The following is a 26,487-nucleotide window of genomic DNA, read 5'->3' as shown; positions in this document are numbered from 1 at the left end:
AAAGTGCATATCCTTAAAAACTAAACTGGATTATCTGAACTCTGTTCTTTAAATACAGTGGTGATACCTTTTGGTGTGTTGTGGCATCATAGTTACTAAAGTTCTTACCTGTGGTGTATTGAGGATAAAGAGGTATCATTCCGAGATGTTTCCATGGACCTAGGCTCCCTAATGTTAATAGGAATGATGCAGGTGATGGGATACTGGGGTAGTGGAAGTCCAGTGGGAGCTTTTAGACAACAGAACCAAGGTGAATATAATTACTGTGACCATCACGAAAGTCAGAGTGGCAATTAGGTTGCCCTGCCTCGTGCACTCAAATTCAAAGTGTTCTTAAATATGAGACAGATTAGGAGCCTAATCGTTTTGCTTTTCATGACTAAATAGAACAAAGAATTAGTGAACAAAAGCCCAACATCAGTCAGTGGTTTTAAGAAAGATCACCTCACAGCAAGACCTACCAAGTAAGGGAAAGCAGATCCTTTGAGGAAGAACCTCGTAGTGCAGTTGCATGTATCTTCAATAGGTGTTCCCCAGTACCTCTCCCAAAGGTCCTGAAACTATTTAACCAGAAATTCGCATGCTGTGGAAAGTGAATTACCAGATTTTTAAGGACTTTTTCACACAGGAACTGAGTTAACACTGATACTAGGACCCAAAATGGAGATGAAGTGATAAGAGGAGTTCTTGCCTTACTCTTTCAGTTTGTCTGTAGACTCCCAGAAGGCATGGCTGGTATTCATATACTTAGCAACTGATAGAGTCCTCTCTGATCTGCTGGTCTACAGTAAGAGTTATGATGGTAGGATGGGCCAAGTGGAAGCTTCTGAAAGCATTTCCACCCTGGTGAAAGGCAAATCAAACACTAATTGCACTTAGGAGGACTTTCAGAGGTTCAACCACCCATGGAGGCTTTTTTTGTTTTTAAACTAGAGTTTGAACCAAGGACCTTTACAATGAGCTAAATCCCTAGATTCCTAGCCCTTTTATTATTTTTATTTTGATACAGGTTCTTGCTAAATTGTCAAGTTGTCCAGGCTGAGCTTGAACTTGAGATTCTCCTGCTTCAGCTTCCCAGAGTGCCTGCTATATATGTGTGTGCCACCGCACCTGGCTAGCAGAGGCTTTTAAAATGTAAAAATAATGAACTCTGTCACATCCCCATTTGTGATTATTTTGGCCTCTTGAGTAGTTAGATTTATTTTGGTGGGCAACTGTGAACTTAGCCAAGTGGTAGCTTCAATCGCAATCGTAAAGGTGTCAAATTTTTCTTAGAATAAAAAGACTCTTCATATTTGTCATTGTGGTTTTTGACTTGGGAAATGTTCCATTATGTGCCGGTAAAGTGGTACAAGAGTAGTTGGCTTCTTTATGAAATTGACTGGAATACATATTCACTTCTCCCTCCTAGGGTTAGATTAACTTTGCTGCTCTCTGTTTGATTTGTTCATACAGGAATTTGGATTATCACGAAATGTTGAAGATCACCTTCGTATTGACCTATAGTCATGACATGCTAACTAGATCTAGAGAAAAGGAAGTAAGTACTGTACTAGATACTGGGAAGATACATGTGTGGCAAAGAGTAGAGATAAATCCTGTAATGATTCAGTCTTCCAAAGTTGGGGGCATCTAATTTTGGGATAGTCTGTGTCATTCCACCTGAACTTGACTTCTCCTTTACTAAGAATTTGAGACAAGGACTAGTGTGCAGGCGGTTTGTTTGGAAGATCATCCCAGGAAGCAGAAGGTAGATTAAAAGGAAGGAAGAGAGAGGAAAGCAGAAAGGCAGTGCCAGAACTTACTATGGAGGTGGTTCCACTGGGTGGGATACAGTTCCACCAGGCCTGAAAGCCGAAAGGATGATATTCTTGGAAAGAGTCGTAGTTTGTTCTTAAAGAATTGACATGTCTCTTGATAGGAATTTTTCCTGTTCACAGAGCTCTGTTAGCCCAACTATGTGATAGACTTACAAACACATGATTTTTCATAGATACTTCCACTGACTAAAGAAAACACTTTATGGTATGGGAGGTAGAGCAATGGGCACATGACCAGGATCTCTGGTCCTACCATATATGTTGCGTTGCCTGGAAGCCCCTGGGCTGAAGGAACATTGGGTAGCTCAGGAACAGTCACCCAGACAAGGTTGGGGTTCCATTGTCTGGGATACTTATCAGAAAACCAATTGATGATGGATAGCTTCTTGTATCCTTTTATAGCTACAATACATGAGCTGGGAACTACGAAGTGGAAACAGTATTGGCCTTTTTCACAGTGCCTCTAAATAACTCAAGGGCATAATTTGCACTTCCCATTTATCTACCAGATTAGAGGTTCTGGTCTCCTTGGAAGAACTCTTCTTCTACCAGGAAATAAAGTAGGAGCCATAGAAGTTAAAGTTAAAGCTATAGCTTGGTTATGTAGGTGCCTTGCAGGTAGAGGAGACTCAGATCGTTATGAAGACTTGCTACATAAAAGAATATTATGAATATTTTCTTCCATAGTGGGAAAAAGCAAGACATATGGTATGTCTCTAAATCTGGGGCAGTCACTGGAGTCTTTTTGTGTTTCCATGCCCAGTAGAAATGGTGAGTAAGTAAATGCAGCAACAATGGCTTAACAAGACAAAAGTTTGTGAAGGTGCAGATGTTGTGGTCCAGTCCACTAAGGCAAGTAATCAACTGTTGTAGTCCAAGAATGAAATTAATCTAAAATGTATGGCGCAAGAGGGAGATCCTCCTCCCTGGCTGCAAGTGCTGTGATTACAGGCGTGCACCACCTCGCCTGGTCAGGGGACAGTTTTGGGAGGCACTCTATACTTCTCTTAGAATGTCTGAAAGAGTCAAGTTTGTGACCCGGCAGCATGTTAAATCCACCTGTGTTGGCTTTGCATCTTGTCCTGTCTCATTCTGGGGGCATGCTGATGAACAAAACAGACAAGAATCCTTGTCCCCACAAAGCTCAGTCTTATGTCAGACATAATTACAGAAGTAATTACAATGTAATTAGTGCAGCAATACGTGAATCAACTACAGGATGCTTTGGGTGCCATAGGCTATACTAAGGAGGCCATATTAAATCTTGTAGCTTCGTGTGCCACATCTAGGGCGAGTTGTAGAGAAATGTATACTCCAAAAAGCTTGGGCAGCCCTCATGGCATTGGCAGTTGCAGGCCTCATGATCTCTCTCTTGGGCTGGCCTTTCTTACTTCCTACAACTTTTCTCAACAGATAGCATTTCATACTCTTGCATTCTGCAAGCTCCCCTGATGAGTATATCACCCCATGCTCCAATCAGCTTCCAAAAGCCTTTCTTCTGCATGCATGGGAGTTCTGGGGACATTCTAGATCTAAACCATAAGAAGCCTCTTAGATGATTTTTTCTAAACTGGATTCTGTGGAGGGTTGGCTTTATTAATGTGACATGCTTTTCACTTTTTAGAGCAGTGTTACATAATGGAAAAATGTATGTCATATAGATTATTTTAAACTTTCTACTAGTTACATTAAAGAGATGAAACTGGCAGTTTTAACAATGTATTTTATTGAACTTAATACAGAGAAAATATAATTTCAACTTGTACTAAATGTAGAAGCCAATATTGAGATATTGTACATTCATCTTGTCTATAAAATTTTGGAAATCTACTGTATAGTTCACATTTCTTTGGTGAAATGTTTGCTCAAATCTTCTGACCACTTTTTAAGAACTAGATTATTTTATTTTTAAAAATTTCTGGTATTTTCTTATTATTAGTACAGTAATACATGCTTGTGGTTCATAATAATATGCACACATTTCACGTCTTGATTTTTACCTCCCTCCCTGCCTTCACCTCTCCGTCCTTCCTTTTCCACCTTCACAAAGTCTACCTCCCTGCTTTAGCCATCATCTCTCTTCCACTTTTAAACTTTTATATATTTTGGGTTTCTTATATAAGAGAAACTATATGATATTCTAACCTTTTGTGTCTGATTTGTTTCACTTAGTCTCAAGATCTGCCCAGTTTTCCAAGGAGCTGAGTAGTACTCTATTTTGTATTTAAACCACATTTTCTTTATCCATTCATCTGTTGGTGGACATGTAAACCACATCCATACTTTGGCTAGTATGCACTGTGCTACTGTAAACGTGAGTGTTCGTGTACCTCTGTAATATGATGTCTTTAACTCTTTCAGGAAAATGCCAGGGAGAGGTATAGGTGGGTCAAATGAAATATCTACTTTTAGTGTCTGGAGGAATCTCAATACTGATTTCCATAGTGGTTGTGCTAGTTTATATTCCCATCAATAATGAAGAAAGGTTCTTTTCTCCCCACAGCCTTATCAATGTTTGTTATTATTGGAGTCTTTGATTATAGCTACCTTTACTGGAGTAAGGTAGAATCTCAGTGTTGTTGTGATGCATTTCTTCAATGGCCAAAGATGAACATTTTTTTCGTGTACCTATTGGTCATTTTTTCTTCTGCCGAGAAGCGTCTACTCATTGTAATTGCCCATTTTTTATTATTATCTATATTTTAGGTATAAAATGTGATGGTTTCATATATATAAAACAGTGAAATTATTATTGTAGTTAAGCAAATTGCATATCCATCACCACATGTTCAAGTTTTCTTCTTATATTTGCATTTTGAGAGTTCTTTGTATATTTTAGATGCTGGTCCTTTTATCAGAAATACAATTCATGAGTATTTTTCTCCATGCTGATGCTTGTCTTATCATTCTCTTCACAGTCCCTTGAAAAAGTAGTTTTAAATCTTGATGTCTTAATTATTTTTGGTAGATTAGACTTTTATGTCATATCTAATTTTTCTGTGCTTGATTTCATGTCACAAAGATTTTTTCCTGTTTTATACATTTTCTAGTTTTAGGTTCTACATCTAGGTCTATGATCCATTTTGGGTTTTTTCTTTTTGGCTTTTTTCTTTTTGGTTTTTTTCTTTTTTCCTTTGTTTACATTGTTTCTAATGACAAATTTGCTTTTTAAGACTCTTGAAAGTTGAAAATTATCCCTCCAAGTTGTTGTTGTGCATATATTTCTGGGACACAGATTGTGACCATTCAGCAACTGGCATACATGGATTTTTTTAAGAAGTGAAACTTAAATTCCTATTTAAAAATTATTGTTTTATATTTTCAAATAAATTCAATAGAAATGCCCTTTCGGATATATACAGGAGTTTTAATCTTTGCTATAGTAGCTGAGCCGGGACAACACATTGCAGCTTGAGGAGCTCCATGTTGGTGCATTAACAGACACTACTATAGAAGAGGTTAGGGGGCTACTCTGCATCTTTGGAATAAAGCAATTGCTACTTAGGAAAACCTAGGATTTGACAAATTATTCTTGTATTGATTACAAGGGCCAAAATATTAAAAGTAACTATTAATATATTTCATTGAAGATGTTTTTATGGAAATTAAAAGTTTTAATTCATGTATACAATTGAATGAAGTAAAATTTATACTTAGTTTTAAATCTCTCATTTGTCAATAGAATATTTAATTTATTACTTCAGGTCTTTTTACAGTGATTCATGTAATAAGTAAAAGATTTCATTATAATACTAACCTGAAATGTGGAAATCACACTAATTTTCAGCTACTTATAATTGTAGTAAAAGGGAGTTTTGTATTTAATATTTTAAACATCTCAAACTGTTGACTGGGTATGGTGGTGCATGCATATGATCCTAGCACTCTGAGAGGCGGAGGCAGAAAGATCACAAGTTCAAGCCTAGACTGGATGGCTTAGGGATTTAGCAAGATCCTACATCAAAGTAAAGGAATAAAATAGGGCTGAGTCTGTGGCTAGTGTAAAGGCACTAAGTTCAATCTCTAGTACCAACAAAACAAATCAGAACAACCTCAAATCATATGAAGTGCATTCTGAATGTCCGGAAAGAAATTAATAGCACGACATATGGATACATTAAATATACATAGAATAAAATATAGAAATAAATTTATAAAATTATAATATGTACAATATATAATTGATACAAAGCTACATGTAAAGTACACTGTATTTTTGCATTTCTGGGAAACAAAGAACCAATAAGAGTTTGTTCTATTTTATTTCTATTTTAACTAATTCATAATAGTGAATACACTGAAATGAGTGACAAAGATACCTCTTTATATTTTATCTGTACCTTAGAGAAGAGTATGTTAGAGAAAGTACCATGCATGGGGTAGTAAATGGCAGCCAATAGAGTATGCAGAGTGGCCATAATTTTTATCATAATCCCTTAAAAGGCTAGGAGAAGACAGCCAGGCTCTGCAGTGTAAGAGCTATGTGTCCTTAGAGGAGAGTGGAGGCTCAGGGTCCTCCCCCCCCAGGTGACAATATCAAAACCAGGAGGTATAAGTTTATATAATATACCACTTACTTTTGGTATGCAGTTAAACACAAGCTGAATAAAAAGGACTCATTTACCTTTGCTATTGCAGAGTTATAGGTGGCTGTGCTAACATCGCTAAGAAGAGGTTTTCTAGGGCGGAAAGGATGCCGCTGTTTGATAGGGTCTGTTCAGCCTGTGTGGTGAGCTGTTTAATCTCTTCCTAGACAGGTCCTGAGGATTCTTTTGTAGAGGGTAACTGATCTATTCTCTTCCTCTTCTTGCCCATCCCTGGAGGAGAAATGCCATCTCCTGTATCTCAGGGATGGGTTCTTCTCACCTGGTGATAAAAGAGATGCATACCCCTCCCCCAGGTGAGCAGTGCCCTAGGGCCCAGCCCTTGTAGGCCAGATAAGGTCTTTCCTTTGTGGGAATAAAATGTTTTCCCTTTGCTTTGCAGCTGAGTAATAATTTTAAAAAATTAAAGAAAATAGTGCTTTCTGTAATTGTTCCTGTGGGTAAAGTCTCTCTTATCCTATTCCTACCTTTTAATAATTGAGGTTTAAATGGTCAGTCTTTGCCACAGAGGGCTGTATGGTGGCCCTTTGACCCCCTGGGCTGCTACAGGTTAAAGGGAATATTCTTTGGTGTGGGGTTCTGGAGCCAGCAAGTCCTGCGTAGTCGGTATCCACAGACAAATGAATATATTTAGCTTTGCCAAAAGATTCACGGTCTTGTCTATGTGCCAGATTTCATAACTTACTAAACCAAGGGGATTGTCTCTTGCCTGCAGAGTAGATTTTATTAGTCATGGTTGTCTTAGAAGTTGAATCCTTGTAGAATATTAACAGATAACCATTATAAAGTTTCCGCAGAGAAAACTTGAGATCAAGGGCAGCATAATATTTTAATGAAACAATAATGATGACAATAATTATTATATTAGAACTATTAGGTTATGTCATCTCTGAAACACCTTTAAATGTTCATCTTAGTATAGCACAACTTTTAGTCAGTTATCTTTATTTAATTATAAGATGTTAAATGATACAAACTTTTACCTAAATTTGTTATCTTTTAAGAGAATGTCACTTGAGAAGAATGTACTTGTATATAGATGTATTTTGCAGGTTATTAACCTCTAACCTTTTAATTTCTAGAGTGGTATTGTCTGGACTGCAGTGTCTGGGTATATTTAATGCTGTCACATAAATATAAGCATTTAAAGTATTCACATCATCTGGCTGGGTATAACATGCTGGATTGACATACACATTTCATCACAAATATATGAAACACAAGTAACAGAAAGGCGAATTCTTGAGCCAAAAAAATTTTATTACCATAAGTTTCCAGTGTGAATTTTTTTTTCCTCTTCAGTTTTGTGTCTTTGAAGACCTGTACACTTGGGAAGCACAAATATAAAGCTTAGTATACCATGAGGTTAGCAATAATTGATATTGCAGCTATATAGAAATCTTTACATATATTTAGTTTGTACTCTTAAAGCAAATTTTAGACTCTTTTAATAGGTTTAATGAGGTATAACTATACTAGCAAGAATTAAAGATATCTTTATAGCTCTGATAAGTTTCAGAAACAGTGTTAATGACCTTAAATGGACTTAATACCCAATATACAAGTGTGTCTCGTTTATACTATCACAAAACTGATTGTTTAATCAAAGCCAATAGATGCAGATCAACTTTAACTGTCAGGATCAAATTTAAAGAAATGTCAAATTTTGATTATTTTATGTTTAAGGTCTAAATATATTGTGTAAAAAGGAGCACCTGTTAGTTACTTTGTATGTATTAAACTTACATAGACTTAACTCTAAACTTTAAAGCTTATACTCACAGCATAGCTTATTTACATATAAAAACATATATGTCCAAATATATAAATTATGTCATATATGAAAATTATGACATATGAGTTGTGTCATTAACTTAGATAATAGTTGTTTATTTAACCAATCATGAACTGATAATTGAAAACATGTTATAGGTTAATATTTAAGTATTTTTAACTCCTAAACCTCACCTTTAGTGACTAAAAGCCTAACAATGAAAACACAAGAAACTTATTTTATTAAAATATAGAACCTTTGCTTTTAAATTTAGTTTTGTAAGTTTAACCAAGAGCATCTCAATACTTTTAGAAAACCATTTTGCTATCGGTTAGCTCCTTCTAAACGTGGCTCATCAAATAATCATTACTGGATTTTGGGTTGCTTGCCTCTCCCTCTGGAATTGGATTCCAGAGTTTTCTTATCTTAAAAGCCTGAACAAACCAAGCAAATACGGTAGTAAGTTTATTTGACAAAGTAAGAGTGAAGAGTGAGGGAGAAACAGGCTCTGCAGAGCAAGCTTGGGCCAGGTAAAAGAGGAAAGAGCAAGATAAAAGCACACCCTGGAGGAAGCTGGTGGGCTATCATAGCCAGGATAGCAAGCTCTTGGCATCTGTCCAAATCTCAGGGAAACCTGGGAGAATTTTTACATCTGGATCCTGAGAGACGGGAGTCTGGGATCCCATGCCTCAGGCTGATTGATACCAGGTCTTGTTCATCCTGTTGAAAACCTGCTCAAATTCTCACCGGAAGTCCAAGTGCAGGGTTTTGGGAATTGTTCTGTGAGGAAGCTTGTAGTTAACGGTCACACCTACTTTCCTAGGCAGTTTTGCCACACCCTAATCTATTTCAGTATTATTTTAGACACAGAAAATGTAACGTTTTAACGAAGGCAATAGCAATTATGTTAGATGACTCATAATAACAGATAACACTTATTTAAAGCTATATATATTATCTTTGACCCAGAAAAACTCTGAAATTATGGTACACAAACAATAATAGACGTTGCATTTATAAAACTGAGTTTTGGTGTTATTTTAGTTACCTAAGAACTTGGATGGGGCTTCCTGGCCCGGCCATGGGAAGGGGGAATGAAATGTAGGCTTTTGTTTTACTTTGTCACTGCTTGGGTTGAGTCCGTGGGTCCTTGTTGTCCGCATGTTAGTTTGTTGTCCTTTGCTACTCTTTCTGGAAATAAACCTCCAATTAGCTTCCACTCACCCCAGCTTTGTAAATGGCTTTTCTGTCTTGGTTCATGTTGTGTTGGTCTGCTGTCCTTTTTTGGGAAATTAACCTGGTCTCTACTTAGCCCACCCAGTTTGTAAATGGGTATTTCTTTTTTCCTTTAGGTGATGCTGGGTTTAAGGGTGAAATGCTTGGATTAGGGATGCCCCACGCTGGGTGTGGCTAGCACCAATGCATAGGTTTAGGGTTTACCTGGAATCATCTGCTGGACATGGGTTTAAATCAACTGCCTCTATCTTCTTTTTTCCTAGCCTTATAAGAAAAGCCTCTGATTTTAAAAAACAGGGATGAACCTCTTTTCTTTTTGAATTCTTGTAACTGGCATAATGGCTCCTCAAGTGAAGAGAAAAATTCGTCCCTTTTAAAAGGAAATGCCCGAGGCTTTTTGCTGGGGGCGGGATTAATGGCGGGGGGGGGGGGGGTTTGTTCAAACTGACTTTAGCTGACTTGCGTCTTTTTTTTTTTTGGTACTGGGAATCGAACTCAGGACCTTGCTCTTGCCAGGCAGGTAAAGTTGACCTGCTTCTTCCCTGTTTTAAATTCCAAATGGGCCTATAGATTTCTTCCTTAAATACAGATATTCAAAACTCTGTGCCTGATGACCTCAGCAGAACAAATGACAGGATTTAAAATTTAATTTGTCTCCTCTATGTTAAGATGCTTTGTGGAACCCTCAGTCCCTTCCTCCTGCATGGCACACCACCTTAAGGAATCAAGACCTAGTATCGCCTTCTCTGTATAGGCCCTAAGCTGAGCCCATGGGAAACCTCTTGAACTTTGCCACCACATGGATTCCACTGAGTTTGCCGCTAGGCTGTGCTCTTGATAAGTGGGAATGGTGTGATCCGACTTGGACTAGTGGCCCTGTAGGCTATCTGTCAATTTCTAACCATGCAGGAGGTTTTGGGTGTGTAGCTCCAAAAGTCCCTTATCTCTGTCTGCGTCATACATAAATCTGGCCAACAGTCCCACAGTCAAGCTCTATAATTGGAGAAGTCTGCATCTTCCTAAAGATCACTCCTCATTCTCTTGTTTGAGAAGTAATTAACAGTTACTTCTTCGGGGCCACTACAATTCTTACACCCACATCTGTTTGCTCATTTTATAGCAGTAATCACACGGTTCTGCAGTGTTTGTGTATTTCTCTCTGTACAATTCTCTCTTCTTCACTGAGCTGAAAGCTCTTAGAAGACAGTGATTGTGTTCTGTGTTTATTCTCACTGTCTGTTAATGGTTTGGATCTGGTCCCCCATGACCCATTTGCTAAAGTCTTGGTTACCAGCCTGTGAAGCTGTCTGGAGGAGGTGGAATTTTTCAGAAGTGAGGCACGCTTGGAGGAAATTATTGGGGATGTGCCTTTGAAGGGGATATTTGGCTTCAGATTTGTCTGTCTGCCTCTTTGTCTTTCAGTCTCTGTCTCTCTCACTCTATCTCTCTTTCTCTCTCAGTGGCAAGATTCTGTCTAACATACTATCTAATAAAATACTGGCCATATGGAGGGCACTCAATGAATATATGCTGAATGAAGAGATTTGTATGTGAAGAAGCTAGAATAGAATATTTTAAAACAACCCTTAGTTTTATCTGCTTCTAACTTGATATTTAGTGGATAGAGTGAGGTGATTTAATCAGTAATATATTTTGTTGAGAGAATGAATTCTAAAGCTATCTTTGGATTTTACTAGATTACAAATTCTTGGCATGACCAGAGTAGATGTCTGAAATATGTTACTCATTGACCTGTGAGAATGAAACATTTTATATTCAGTCCTATTCTGAACCTCAGAAGAAGAAAGTGTTTCTATTTTTCCTGTATATTCAGAAAAAAACCCACTGTAAACTGAAGGTGAACTTGCCTTACCTTTGAAAATATTTCTGAGCTGGGCTTGGTGATACATGCCTGTAATCTTATCACTTGGGAAGCTGAGGCAGGAGGTGTGCCCTGTGAGTTTGAGGCAGCCTGGGCTCCAGAATGGATTTAAGGCCATCCTCCACTACATAGTGAGAACCTGTCTCCAAAAAAAAAAAAGTATTTCTGGTTATTAATTTTATCAGATGAGTGAACATGTTAGTTACTGACACTGCTAAACTGAGCAATGATACTCTATCGTAATTGAAAATATTTTTGAAATCTCCAACCAAGATTTACACATATAATTTAATTCTGGATGAAGTAATGTAAAGGCATGAAAATATAAATAATATAAATAATATTTAATGTATAAATGTGATTTATGGAGTTGGACATAAGGATTACATTACTTCCTCCATGTCTGTGTGACTCTTGGTCTGGGGTGAACATTCAAATAGATTCTGGGATCATTTCATTTTCCCTGTGACCAATTAATTCACCATGCTTCATACTAATAGTCAGAGAAAATGCTTCAGATGTGTTTTATTCTGTCATTTTGGGGTTTCTTTAATTACTTTTTTATTTTAAAGAGAATAATAAAAAAAACAATAGCAAAATGCCAACAGTGTAGACAAAAACAAAACAAAGCAAAAACATTAAAAATGATACAGGGTTTCAGAACAAAATGATAGGAATTGACAGTGGTTGTTATGTTACATATTGTTATCTTCAACGAAGTTGCTCAGATTACCAGATGTAAGAAGGCAAGACTGATCAAACCATTAAAGGGAATAAAAAATAAAAACAGAAGAGACATTAGAAACTATAGAGTTTCATTAGACAAGATGGTGGGAATTCACCAGTGATTGTTATATTGCATATTGTTGTCTTCAAATTAGTTGTTCAGATTACCCGATGATATAAGCATGCAAAAGTGGTAGAAAAAAATCCCAGAAAATTTTAAAAATTAAGCATTAACTCTTCCTTTCAATAAACTATTAGAGATCAGCAGTACAGTTATCCCAGCTATCCATATATATATTTTTCCCCTTCCTTCTTTCTTTCTTTTTCTCCTTTACCTCATCCCAGTTGTTCCTTCCATTGAGCAATTTCTTTCCCTTTCATAATATCTGTTGTATTTTTTGGGTTTTATTTATTCTTTCAGGTTCTTACACCAGGGAGACAATACAATGTTTAAACCTCTGGATCTGATTTATTTCACTTATGCGTACGGTCTCTAGGTGCATCCATTTACGTATAAAAACCTCGAGTTTATCTTTTTTCTTAGCTGAGTAATACTTCATTGTATAAAAATATCACATCTTTTTTATCCATTCCTTGTTTGATGGGCATTTGAGTTGTTTCCAAGTTTTAGCTATGACAAATTATGCTGCTGTAAACATGGGTGCACATATATTGCTGTGGTATGATGTTTTTAATTCTGGGAAAATACCCAGAAGGGGAATAGCTGGGTTAAGTGGGATTTGTAATCCTAGTTTTGTGAGGAATATCCACACTGATTTCCACAGTGGTTTCACCTGTCAACACTCTCACCAGCAGTGGGGAAGGGTTCCTTTTCCCCCACAGCCCTTCTAACATTTGTTATTGGTTGATTTCTTGGTAATAGCCATGCTTTATGGCATGAGATGAAATCTCAGGGTTGTTTTAATTTGCATTTCTTGGATGACCAATGATGTTGAACATTTTTTCATATGTTTATTCACCATTAGGTATTTCTTCATTTGAGAATTGTGTATTCATCTCAGATGCCCATTTTTGGATTGGGTCTTTGAATTTTGGGGGCTTAATTTTTAAAAATTCTTTGTATGTTCTAAATAGAAGTCTTTTGTCTGAGGGGCAGTTAGCAAAAATTTTTTTCCCAATTTGTGGGTTTTCTTTTGGTGATTTCTTCGTTGATGATTTCCTTTGATGTACAAAAAAGCGTTTCAATAAGATGAGATCTCAGTTGTTGATTCTTTGAAGTATTTCCCATGCAGTTTGGTTTTTGTTGATGAATTCTATGCCTACCGCTATGTCTTTAAGATTTCTACCCACTTTCTCTTCCAGTAGATTTAGTGTTTCTGTTCTAATATTTAGATCTTCGATCCATTTTGACTTTAGTGTATGTTGATAGACATGGGTCTAGTTTTAGTCTTCAGCATGTAGAGAGCCAGTTTTTCCAGCACCATTTGTTAAAGAGGCTATTGTTCTTACAGTGAGCATATTTGGCCCCTTTGTCAAAGATGACAGGGCTGAGTGTGTTTGTAGTTGTGTCTTCATCTTCTAATCTATTTCATTGATCTTTAGGTCTGTTTTTTTGTCAGTACCATGCTGATTTTATCAAGATAGTTTTGTACTATAATTTCAAGGCACAGATTGTGATGCCTCCTGCCTTTGCTTTGTTGCCCAGGGTTGCTTTTACTATTCTAGGACTCTTCTAGTTCCAGATGAATTTTAGGAATGTTTTCTCTAGATCTGTGAGGTATCCTAGTGATATTTTAATTGGGATTGCATTGAATCTGTGCAACAAAATTTTTGGTTCTTCTTATCCATGAGCAAGGAATATCTTTCTATTTTCTGAAATCTTCTTTGATCTCTTTTTTCAGAGTACTGTAATTTTCACTGTATAGATCTTTTACATTATAGATTTTACATTAAAGTAACATTTTACATTATGTTAGATTGATTCCTAGGTATTTCATTTTTTTAGATGCTATGATGAAAGATGTGGTTTCCCTAATTTCTCTCTCACTGTGTTTGTTGTTTGTGTACAGGAATGCTATTGATTCTTGAGTGTTGACTTTGTATCCAGTTACACTACTGAATTTGGTCATTAAATCCTATGCCTTTTGGCAGAGTTTTTGGGGTCTTCTATGTAGAGTATCATGTTGTCTGTAAATAATGATAATTTCACTTCTTACTTTCCTATCCTTATTCCTTTTATTTCTCCCTCTTGTCTAATTGCTCTGGCTAATGTTTCCAGAGCTATATTGAATAGGAGTGGTGACAATGGACATCCTTGTCTTGTTCCTGATTTTAAAGTAAAAGCTTTCAATTTTTGTTCATTTAGTATGATGTTGGCTGTTGGTTTGTCATAGATGGCTATTATCAGAGTGATGTAAAGACCGTGTATTCCTACTTTCTGTATGGTTTTTATCATGAATGAGTGTTGGACTTTATCAAAAGCTTTTTCTGCATCAACTGAGATGGTCATGTGATTTTTGTCTTTGGCTCTTGTGTTTGGGGCTTATTGCAAAGGGTATAATACACAGTATAATACTGTGAACAGTATAATACACAGGACACATATTTTATAAGATTACTTATAATAGTCACCCAAAGAATGATATACAAAAGAGTGCAGAAAACCTGTCCACACTGTAAGACCAAGGAATCTAGCCAAGGTCTTGGATCTCATGGAAATGTCCTCTATGAGTCCAGCTGAAGACCTAGAACTCATAACAGTGCCTCCTGTCAGTCCAGCTGGAGGCCTAGAGCCCATAACAAGATCTCTTGCAGGCCTGTTTCACTGATCTGTGCTGGGAAGGACCAGAGGTCAGTGGTAGAATCTAGGAAGTCAATGCCAGTGGGGTGAAGGATCTGTGCAACCACGCTGAGGGATCTACACTAGAGGTAGGAAGTGACATCCAAGTAAGAACCACAGCTCCCTGCAAAAGTACCATAGCCATCCTCAGCAACAGTGAGGTCCTGAGCTCCTCTGATAGTGAAGATAGCTGAGTTCCCATCAAGAAAGCTGATGCAGCAAGCTTCTCCAGTACACCATCTTCCCCTCTGGAGCCAGGAAGTGATGCTCAACATGAGGACCAAAGCTCTCCAAGAGTGAACTGAAGCTTTTCTCAGTGCCAACGAGGTCCTGAGCTCCTGGGAGGATGAAAACAGCCAAGTTCATCAGGAAAGCCAACATAACAAGCTCCTCCAAAAGAACCAACAGCTCCTTACAGCTTCTACCAGCTCCCGACAGCATCTCTTCTCCTCTAGTTTTGCCTCTTATGCTGCTGGCAACAATCCTCAGGTAGGCCTCCCACACCAGCACCCCCCTTACTCAGTTCAGCTTGGGGTTATAAGTTGACCACCAGTTGTCACTCCACTACAGCTCTATTGATATGGTGTATTACATTAATTGATTTGCATATATTGAACCATCCCTGCATGCCTGGGATGAATCCCACTTGTTCACAAGGTATAATATTCTTGATAATTTGTTGCATTCTGTTTGTTAGTATTTTATTGAGAATTTTTGCATCTATATTCATTAGGGAGATTGGCCTATAGTTCTTTTTTTTTGGTTGGGTCTTTCTCTGGTTTTGGTATGGACAATACTTGCCTTCAGGAATGAGCTAGGGAGAATTCCTTCCCTTTAAGTTTCATCAAAAAGTTTGAGAAGGATTAGCATTAAATCTTCTCTGAATTTCTTATAGAATTCAGGTGTGAATCCATCAGGACATAGGTGTTTCTTCATTGGTAAGTTTTTTTTATTACATTTTCAATTTCACTTGCTGATATTGAGTTATTCAGGATTTTTATATCATTTTCATTCAGCTTTGGTAATTCATATGTATCTAGGAATCTACCTATTTCCTCTGTGTTTTCTGTCCTATGGGAGTAAATATTTTTGAAGTAGGTATTCATGATCTGAATTTCTACAGGATCTGTAGTGATTTCATCCCTTTCATTCCTTATTGCATGAATTTGAGTTTTTTTCTCACCTTTTTTTTGATAAGGTTGGCTACTGGTTTATCAATTTTATTTATTCTTTCAAAGAACCAGCTCTTCAACTCATTAATTCTTTGTATTATTTTCTTAGTCTCCATTGCATTAATTTCTGCTCTGAGTTTTTAATTTCTTACCATCTTTAGGTTTTGGGCTTGACTTGCTCTTCTTTTTCTAGAAGTTTGAGGTGCAGCATAAGATTGTTTATTTGTGCTCATTCTGTTTTCCTGATGTGGGAATTCACCACTATAAATTTCCCTCTGAGGACTACTTTCATTGTATTGTGCAGGTTCCTGTAAGTTGTATCTGCATTTTCGTTTGATTGTAAATATTGTTTAAGTTCTTCTTTAATTTCATCTGTGACCCATTGGTTATTGATGAGGGTGTTATTTAATTTCCATGTGTTTATGGAGTTTTTGCAATTTCTTTTGCCATTAATTTCCAATTTCATTGCACTGTGGTCCAATAGTATGCATGGGATAATTTCAGTTCCTTTGCATTTATTTAACCATGTTCTATGTGCTATTATATGGTCTTTTTGAGAGCACATCTCATGTTCAGCCGAGCAGAATGTATATTCTGATGCTGTTGGGTGGGACACTCTGTAAAGGTCTTAGTCCATTTGTTCACAAGTTTGCTTTAGTTCTGTTATTTCTTTGCTGACTTTTTGTCTAGTTAATCTATCTGTTTGTGACAAGGGGCTGTTAGAGTCCCCTGTTATGATTGTGTTACTGCTTATTATGTCTGTTAAAATGCTGTATTTGTTGCATAGATATTTATGATTGTTATCTTTTCTTTAAGTTCTCACCTAACAAGTATGTAGTGACTTGTATTTCTTTTAATCATTCTTGATTTGAAGTTCACATTGTCTGCAACTAGAATAGCTACTCCTGTTTCTTTCTGGGTCCTGTCATACAGTATATTGTATTCCATCCTTTGACTTTAAGTCTGTGAATTTCCTTTTGAGTTAAATGTATTTCTTGTATACAAGCATATTGCTGGATTTTGTTTCTTGATCCACTCTACCAGTCTGCTTCTTTTAATTGGTGAATTGAGACCATTTACACTGATGGTTATACTGATGTGTATTGGCTCATCTTTGTCCTATTATTTTCCTGGTATTGGATCCTCCTTTTTCCCTTTGTTTAATTGCTTGCTCTGCTTGCTGTTTCTTTTCTGTTGTTGTTCTTGAAATTGTGGTCTGTTTTATGTCTTTGTAGAATATCTTTTAGTACTCTTTGTATGGTTGTTTTGGCATTCATGAATTTCTTCAGTTGTTCTTTATCATGGAAGTATCTTATTTCTTCATTAATTTTTGAAGGATAGTTTTGCAGGGTGCATCAATCTGGGTTGGAAATTATTTTCTTTTCAGACTTGAAATACTTCACTCCAAGCTCTTCTTGACTTGATGGCTTGTGTTGAAAATTTGCTGTGATTCTGATGGCTTTCCTTTATAAGTGCTCTTTTTCTTTTCTCAAACAGCTTTTAATATTATGTTGTTCTACTGAATTTCTGGGATCTTAATCACTATACATCTGGGTGTAGATTTATTTTAATGATAGTTAATTGGAGTTCTATATGCCTCGCTTACTGTATGTCCAGTTTTTTTTTCCATGCTTGGGAAATTTTCTGCTATTTCTTCTGCAAATAGTTTTTTATGTCATTTGTGTTGACACCTGCTGTTTCATTGAAAACTATTAATCTTACATTGTTTTTCTTTGCTGAGTCTTCCAGCTGTTGAATTGTTATTTCCTGGTTCCTTCTTATTTTAAAGAGATCCTTCCTTTCATGATCATTAGGTGCAATGCTGTCTTCAAGTTCTAAATGCCTATCTTCAGCTTCATTCAAGCAGTTTTGCCAGCTTTTGATGGAATTTTTAATTTCTTGGATATCTGTTTGAATCTGTTTTGTGCATTCTAATTCTTTGTAATATTGTTCGTTCAATGTTTCCATCATTTTTGTATGCTGCTCCTCTTGTATTTTCTTACCTATGTCTTCTTTAGATGTGCTGAGCAATTCTTTCATTATTGTTGTTATTTCCTTTTTTACCTGACAGATTATTTCTGATCTGATGCCTTCTTTGTCCGGATGGAGTTATTTCTTCACTTCAGTTGCTGTCATTTTAGAAATGACTTCCAAGCTCTTCTGTGTCAATGTCTCTTGGACTTGTTCTGGGTGAAGTGGAGGTCTGAGATTTCATTTTGCTCCATTGTTTTGTCATTTTTGAAGATCCAGAAATTTCGTGGAGTTCACTCTTACTCCTGCAATGGTGTGGGAGTGGTGGCATAAGGACCCAAAGGTCCTGGTGTTCAGTGTGTCTCCTATGATGGTGTGTGGAGGTGAGGTTATGGTCATCGATGCTCCTGAAGCTTTCTAGGGCTCAGTTGGCTCCCATGCCAGTGGGGGGAGGGGTGGGTGTGTGGTCACTGAGGCTTCTGAAGCTGTTTGGGGCTCAGCTTGGTTCCCATACAGGGTTCCCAAAGTTGTCTGGGGTTTAACCCCACTCCCACAAGGGTGCGGATGTGGGAAGATGGTGGTCACCTAGGTTCATGAAGCTGTCTGGAGTTCAGCCTGGTTTAGATGGGCGGGATGTCGTCACCAAGGCTCCCGAAGCTGTCTGGAACCCAGCCTGGTTTCTATGCCTATGGGGGAGTGGGGAGGGCACAGTCACTGAAGCTGCTGAAGTTCTCTGGGGGTTAGCCTGGATGGCATGCTGGTGGGGAGGGGTGTGGGCAGCTCACCAAGGTTCCTGAAGCTCTCCAGGGTTTAGCCCAGCTTTCTGCAAGGGTGTCAGGGAAACGGATCATGGTCACAAAGTGTTTTTTTTTTTGTTTTGTTTCTTGAGGTAAGGTTTTGCTATGTAGTTCAGGCTAGCTTTGAACTCACAATGTATCCTAGGCTGGACTCAAACTCACAACAATCCTGCCTCACTCATCCAAGAGCTGGGATTACAGGCATGCACCACCACACCCAGGTCTTTTATTACTTTTTATATTTTATTATCTTCTTATGTTTTGATGTTATTTAAACTTATCAAATGTGGTCACACAGTTAAAAATTAAAAAGTTAAAGAATCTTATGTAGGAAAAAATTGAATATGCACTTCTAGCCTTATTCACCCAGTTCCCCTTTCCTAAGGCAGCTAATATTAGTGGAAGATTAATATACAGTATTTTTGGATCTAGTGCATGCATGAAAAATGTATACATATCTTTCTTTTTCCTATTTAAAAATTTAAGATGTAACTTTCTATCTACCATTTTTATTTAACATTAGATCTCAGAGGTTTCTTAGGTTTTATAGTTGAAAACACTAGATTCCGCCAAAACAGGGAATCAGGCTGCATGAAATGTACAATTTCCTCTTTTGACATTCATGTATATTTATGTTTTATTTATTGGTGTTATTCTTACATTTCTGTTTTATTTACATATTTATACTATGTATATTTTTGGTCCTTGTAGTCATAGAATATTTAGCCATGATATTTATTCAGTTTGATCCATTTTCCCTTTGAAATTGATTGTAGGGGTAGGAAGAAAGGAGCACATTTTTTTAAAAGAGCAAATGTTTATAACTATAATACAAGCATAAATGTAGCCTTCCAAAAACCAGTTTTTACATAGAATAGAATTCTAGTGTCTGGAAACTATAACATGAAAAGAAGCATTGAAAGAATTAAGCATGCAATTATTATCTTCAAGTAATTCAATGTCTATTATATAAAGAAATTAGACTTATGTGGCTCTGGAAGAACTAGACTAAACTGCCACGTGAAAATCATTCCCTTGACTTTAAGCACAGTAACTTTCTACAGTGAAATGGAGCATCTCATGAAGTGCACAGCAAATACTAGACAGACCCCTTTTCTGGGATGTTCTTATGCAAGGGATCCACGTACTGCAGACATAATCTGGATGCCCCTTGGAATCTCAGCCTCTGGTTCTATGAGGCTTTGACAAGCCTTGGATCTCCTTGATGGCTAAAATCACTCCTTCTGTGGTCATCTAGCCCTCATATAAGGCATATGAGCATACCAACAGGAGCTCATGCTGTTGTCCAAGGTAAAGCCTTACAAATCCCTTACACATCAACACATAAGTAGAATAAAAATAGTGTATGAACCATTTCAGACCCAAATAGCACTGTATCTATTGTGGTAGGGTATATGTAGCTATTTTAGTGTATATGTTGTGATTAGTTAGACAAGAAAGCCTGTTTTAGGCATCAGTAATTTCTTGATCTAATCTTTATTTTGTAGAATCATATAATGCTATAACTTTGAAAAATGGTGACATTTATTATTATGTAAGTTTCTTGAGTGCAGGATTGATGTCTGGAAACATCTAGAAATTTGTCACCATAGCACAGAGTATAATATGATTATATATGACTATATATTTATTTATATTTGACTATATATATGCATGTTGATGCATAAATAAATTCTAAGCTCATTCAAGGCCAGTAGCCTCACTGTCTGTTGTGGTTTATTAATTGTCCACCAAACACTTGTTTGCTAAAAGTTTGGTTCCCGGCTGACAGTACTCTTGGGAAGTGGTAGAAATTTTAAGGGATGGGATAGTTGGAGGTCTTCTGCTCATATGGGAATTTGCTCTTGAAGGGGATATTGGGACCCTGAACTCTTTCTTCAATATCTTTTTGTTTCCTGGCTGCTGTGCGATGAGAAACCTGCTTTCACACGTACTTCCACCATCGTGCACCTCATCATGAGCACAAAAGCAATCGGACCAACTGGCCATGGACTGAAACTTCCAAAAACAGGAGCTAAAATATACCTCTCCTCTTTTTATTTTGCTACAGTAGCAGAAAGCTAGTTCACTGTCCTCTATGAATAAACAATATTATTTTTATTATTGGCATAGCTCAGTACTAATAGTGTTTGTACTTTCTTCATTCTCTTTGTTTCACCTACTTAGGTTGTGTCCTGTCCAGTTTTTCCTCTAAAGTCTAAAGTTATTTCAATTTGGAATCTACTTTTTTTATATTTCGTTATCATTTCTTTCTCTTTTTGATTAAAATGCCTTAATATGTATTTCAACTATTTACAGTTAGTATCACCAACTTATATTTAAAGACAAACTTTATATTTATAAACCTGTGTGGTTTACTACAGAGTTTCCATAGACTTCATCTGTACCTGTTTCCTGTTAGCATCTTGCATTAGCATGCTACATTTCTTACTATTGATGAGCCAACACTTTATATTACTAGGAGATGAAATTCATAGCTTATTTTCAGGTTCACATTTGGAATAGTACTTTATAGGTTTGGATAAATTGTGTAATGACATGTCTACTAATACAATATCATAGAGAATAATTTCACTGTCCTAAAATAATCTGTTTTAGGGCACTCAAGATCCACTTATTAATACTTTTCTCTCTTTGGATCCTGGACAACCATTTTTCTTTTTACTGTTTTCAAACTTTTCTAGAAGGACTTGTAATTGGATTCATATAGTATGTAGCTTCCTAGGTGGGTACTTTTTGTTTAACAATGTGCATTTAAGCTTCCTTCATGTCTTTTTTGTGGCTTGGTGGATCATTTCTTTCTGTTTTTGTATAATATTTCAGAGTATAGATGTTCCACAATTTGTTTGTTTATTCACCTGTTGAAGGACATTTCTGTCATTTGTTTAAAGAATTTTTCCCCTTATGTTACTTTGCAAGATTGAGTACAGATAAAATCTAGATGAGCACAGATAAAATCTAGAATTTGTACATAAAGACCAGAAATATGCCTCTAGTGAATATTCAATTAAAGTCTCTTTTGTTTCAAGATCAGTGCCTATATTATATCAATATATGACATTTACATTTCAAAAACACACTACTTTTATGATAAAAACAAGTGTTTTCCCAAAGTATTCATTTTCTGCATAATCAAGATCTCTAAAAGCATAAGAGTATAGAAAGGAATAGTTTCTTATAGATATCATTGTTTATTATGTCCTATAAAATTAGAACTTTTTAAATGTCTATTTTGTTAAGGCTCATACAGTATTAAAGTCTTAGAATGTAAAAAGGGAATCTAAGGCCATCTGGTCCAATTAGTCTCCAAATTCAAATTTCTTGTCCAATATTGCAGGCTAGTCATTTTATAGCATGCTTGAACATTTCAAATGATAGGAGAATTTCTCTCATAAATGGACTCATTTGACGTTTTTAGATAACTGTCCTTTTTAGAAATGTCTTTCTTTTGTTCAGTTAAGCTCTTTTTTCCCATAATTGCTATTCATTTTAGTTCAACTCCATAAATTATAAAGAATAAACTTAATCTTTTCCCCAATGATAGTCCTATAATATTTAAAAGACAGCTATAATGCCACTTGCCTTTGTTTGTTTGTTTGTTTTTGTTTTTTTTCCAGCACCAGGAATCAAACTCACGACCTTGAGCTTGCCAGGCAGGCGCTTGTGTTGCTGAGCTAAATCCCCAGCCCCTATGATGTCGCTTTCCATGTTAAACTTCTTAAGCACCTTATCATCTTAGATATTTTTCTTTGAATGGTTTTGCAGCTCTTTAGAAACATTTTGTGGCTGCACACCTATGTACTTTTATTCATTTATTGATACATTCATTTAGTAACCATGTTTTGAGTGCCTACTGTTTACCAAACACTGTACGGTGCTGGAAATGTGATAGTAAACCAGCCACTGCTGGTCTTCTGTCATGGAATGTTCAAGGGCATTAACCAGGGTTAATGGAGTAGAAGACGCTGCTTTAGAAAAGTCAGCCAGGGGAAGGACCTGCTAGGCAAGAACGTTCACATGTGAAAGAGCTTGGAGGGAGAGAGGACAGCAGCAAGTTCTAGCAACTGAAGAAGATCACGGCATTGAGAATGCAATGAGAACAAGTGCCTGCTGTGGTTTAAAATATGTGCGTGTACTGGAAATGGGAAAACACGTACACATATTTTCTAATTGGAGCCTAACTCCTTCCTCCCATCTGGGTTGGAATTAGTGAGTCCATTGAAATGAGTAGAATGTGGCGGAAGTGATACTCTGTGATTTCTGAGGTGAGGTCATAACAAAGAACAGCTTGTGCTCAGCTCATTTACTCTTACCTCGTTCTGGGAGAAGTCAGCTGCTGTGCTGTGAATCCTCTCAAAAACCCGCAAAGAGTTATGGGTAGGAACAGAGGTCTCTTGCAGCAGGTTGTGAGTGTGAATGCACCGTGTCCTAAATGAAACACTTGGAAGGCGATCCATCCGCCCCAAGTGGGCTGCAGCCCTGGTTGATGTGTCTGTGATCTCATGAGTGGCTGCAAACCAACCAGGGTCATCTAGTTAAGCCACACCTGCTTTCTTGTTAAACAGGAAGTAAGAAGGATACCAAATTTACTGTCACTTTAAGCTCTAAGTTTGGAGGTGATTTGCTACGCAGATAATTGATAGGGAAGGGATGTGTCCAGGAGACGGCTTTCAGTAACACAAGACCCAGCTAAAAGTATCTTAAAACAAAGAAGAGTTCATCCCCTCACGTTAAGTGCAGAGGCAGGGCAGCTTCTGGCTTGGTCAGTTCTGTGCCCCAGTCACACACCCGCTGCACACCCAAGGCATACCGTCTTCTACTTGGCCATTTTTGTCTTTCTGGTGATATCTCCTCACAGAATCACAAAACTCTCACCAATTTCAGTCTCCTCCTGGGTGAAAGGCATTTCCTCCCATGTGGCTTCCTGTTAACAAGGAAAGCCTCCCTTGCCTTCTTGGTAGCAGAACAGGAGAGAATGCCTGTCCTTCAGCCAAATCAAAGGTGACTTGGATTTCTGGCTTAAGCAATGGGATGGAGGGTAGCTGGGTGGAGTTTTTTTTTTCCAATTTGTGTGTGTGTGTGTGTGTGTTTAGGGAACGTCAAGAGTTCTAGTTTGTATTTGTTAAATCTAAGAGGTTTATAAGACATCTAAACTGAGATGATAGGGAGCAGTTGGATATTTACATTTGGATGAGAAGAGGAGGTAAACATGTAAGCATAATCAGCAAAAGATGTTTTTGTATGTGTGTGTTTTAAAAAATGTATTGGTATGTGTTTGCAATACAGAGTGATTGCGTTCAGCTTGGGGGATTGATATACACACATATCCCATCTGGATCATTTTTACCCCCATGCCCTCCCCTCCCTGTTCTTCCCTGTACCCCTTTCCATTTCCAGGGCCTACCTCCCTATTGCTTAATATGTCTCCTACCTTGCTCTTTAAATTATTTCTATTTTGCGCCTCTCAGAGAAACCAGGTAATAGTTGCCCTTCTGTGTCTGACTTACTTTGCCCAGTATTATGGTTTTTGAATTCATATACTGAATACTGACCTTGAGGGAGTGGATGAGGGAGGACCACAGCTGGGCTCTGGGCTCTTCAGTGCCTTAAGGGTGAGCAAAGGAGGAGGAGCCTGCGGAAGCAATCCAGGTCAGGTAAGGGGAGGTGGAAAGAAAGGCAGAGAGTGATGGTGGCAGGGAAGCCACCAGGGAGTGGTTTCTGAGAAGCCAGGGTGGCTAATTGTGTCCTGTCTGGCAAAGGTTGATCAAAATGAAGACATAAAAGTGACCTTTGGATTTAGCCCAGCAGTTTCCATGGAGTAGTGCAAAACAGGCAGATTCTAAGAGGCTGAGCAATGAACAAGAAGTAGAATGAAAGGGCAAGAGGGGACAGTGTGTGTGAATTCAACTCCTGGGAGAAATTGTACTGAGGGGGAGAGAGCGCCTGTAAGGGGAGCTAGGATCAAAGCAAGGGAGGTAAAGGTAGAAGACACAGCTATTTGTTAGCTACTGGCAGCATTCTTATACAGAAAAAGAGAAGGATTTCTAACCCAGGAGGAACAGGGATGGCTCAAATAGTAAAATTCTCAAGAACAGCACATAGTTTATGGATAGTCATATGCAACTTTAAAATTAATTATGAGAGTGCAGATATACTATTCATAGCTTGGGATGAGTAATTTGAGTTGTATACTGGCTGCATCTTTAACTGTCTTTTGGTTAGGCAACTATGCAAAGGGGTTAAGAACCTGGACTCCTAGAGACAGAGTTTTGGGGTTTCAAAATTGGTGTGTGTCCTTAAGGAATTCACTTGACCTGTCTATGCTCCAGCTCTCTGATCAATAAATACAACCTATTTTATCAGGTTGTCATCCAGACCACCTAAGTTAGCCTATATAAAGCATTCAGAACACTGCCTAGAACACGGTAGCTCTTTGTATCAGGCACCTACTGGCTAATAATTACTGGGTTGATTAAATTAGCTAAGTATGTTTGACTGAAAAAGCTATCTTCAGAAAGAAATCACAAATTTAAATTTAATAATTATTTGCACATTCCTCTTGGGGTGTTATGTGTAAAATTTTATAAAATGTGTCATATATTGAGTTAAAACTTCAAGAGATAGAATTAAATTCACATTATGGACAATAGTTGTCCAAGCATCAGTCATACATATGGGTCACTATTTGATATTTATACCTTGTTGAAATTCTCGCTTTGAAATAGAGCAACATAAAAAGTGCAGTAGCTTGATACTCATCAGAAAGCATCCAAAGGCTCTTTGGGTGGGGCAGCCAAGTGCTGAATTAAACAGTAGTGTGAATTGGAAAAGGAAAAAGGATCCCAGTCTTATACTCTGTAAGCAGCCCTTCTTTCTCTTGCACTGAATGTTAATTTTCACCCAGGCCTGGCTGGCCATTTGCAGGAGCCTGTGAAGATAGAGAATTTATAGGAATTAATGCTCTGTGGGTATACAAGGCAGAGACCCTGAAGAACTAAAAAAGCATGAATAAATGTATTCCAATTATAGGCTAATGCAAGTAATGGGTTTATGGTACTTAGAGGTCTGGATCGGTTCTCTGACAGCCTGCAGACATTAGGGGCCCCTCTTGGCTCACTGCTATGTAGGCATTATGGAGTGATTTTTACTTTACTGCCTTTTCCATCAGATCATCCCCTTTCTTTCACACACAAGGTTAATTCACTTCTTGATCACATTATTTCCTCGCTGCTCTTTGACAATATAAAAATTCTGAGTGGACAGCTCAATCCCTCTTCCATCTCAGATTTGATTGTTATGGTATTGCCTGGCGTCCCTCAGAGGCCTCCAGCAGCCTTTGCTGCACTTTATGACACTTAAATGGCTCGGCTACAATTCCTCCATCTATTCACGAAATGCTGTTAATAACTCATTTCCAAAGAGGCCCTTCTTTATGTCTTGGCATTAAAGGAATTTTTATTAGGTGCCAGGATAGGTGACACACAGCCCCAGTAACCAAAGAGTTAATTAATCTGTTGAAATTTATTGCCTTTTATACTGCACTCAGTGTGACAGTCCCTAAGAGAAACAGATACTATATTTACAGCCTGGGTTGAAATATTCAGTAATATAGTCTGCATACTGACCTACTCTATCAGTGTATGCTAGAACATCCATTAATCACAGAAGATGAATTCGTGTAATC

General features: G+C 37.5%; 1 long non-coding RNA gene across 1 annotated transcript in view; it reads left to right on the top strand.

The window, feature by feature from the left end:
• Window positions 1-26,487, top strand: part of LOC102023675 — a 95,547-nt gene that overhangs the window by 2,295 nt on the left and 66,765 nt on the right. The window contains exon 2 of the long non-coding RNA XR_263237.2: window positions 1,456-1,540. This is a non-coding gene — a long non-coding RNA (uncharacterized LOC102023675). The remainder of the gene's footprint in view (window positions 1-1,455; window positions 1,541-26,487) is intronic.

The sequence above is a fragment of the Chinchilla lanigera genome, unplaced genomic scaffold, assembly GCF_000276665.1.
Source record: "Chinchilla lanigera isolate Chin_1 unplaced genomic scaffold, ChiLan1.0 scaffold00064, whole genome shotgun sequence".
NCBI classification, from domain to species: Eukaryota; Metazoa; Chordata; class Mammalia; order Rodentia; family Chinchillidae; genus Chinchilla; species Chinchilla lanigera.
This window is presented reverse-complemented; position numbering and strand designations above follow the sequence as displayed.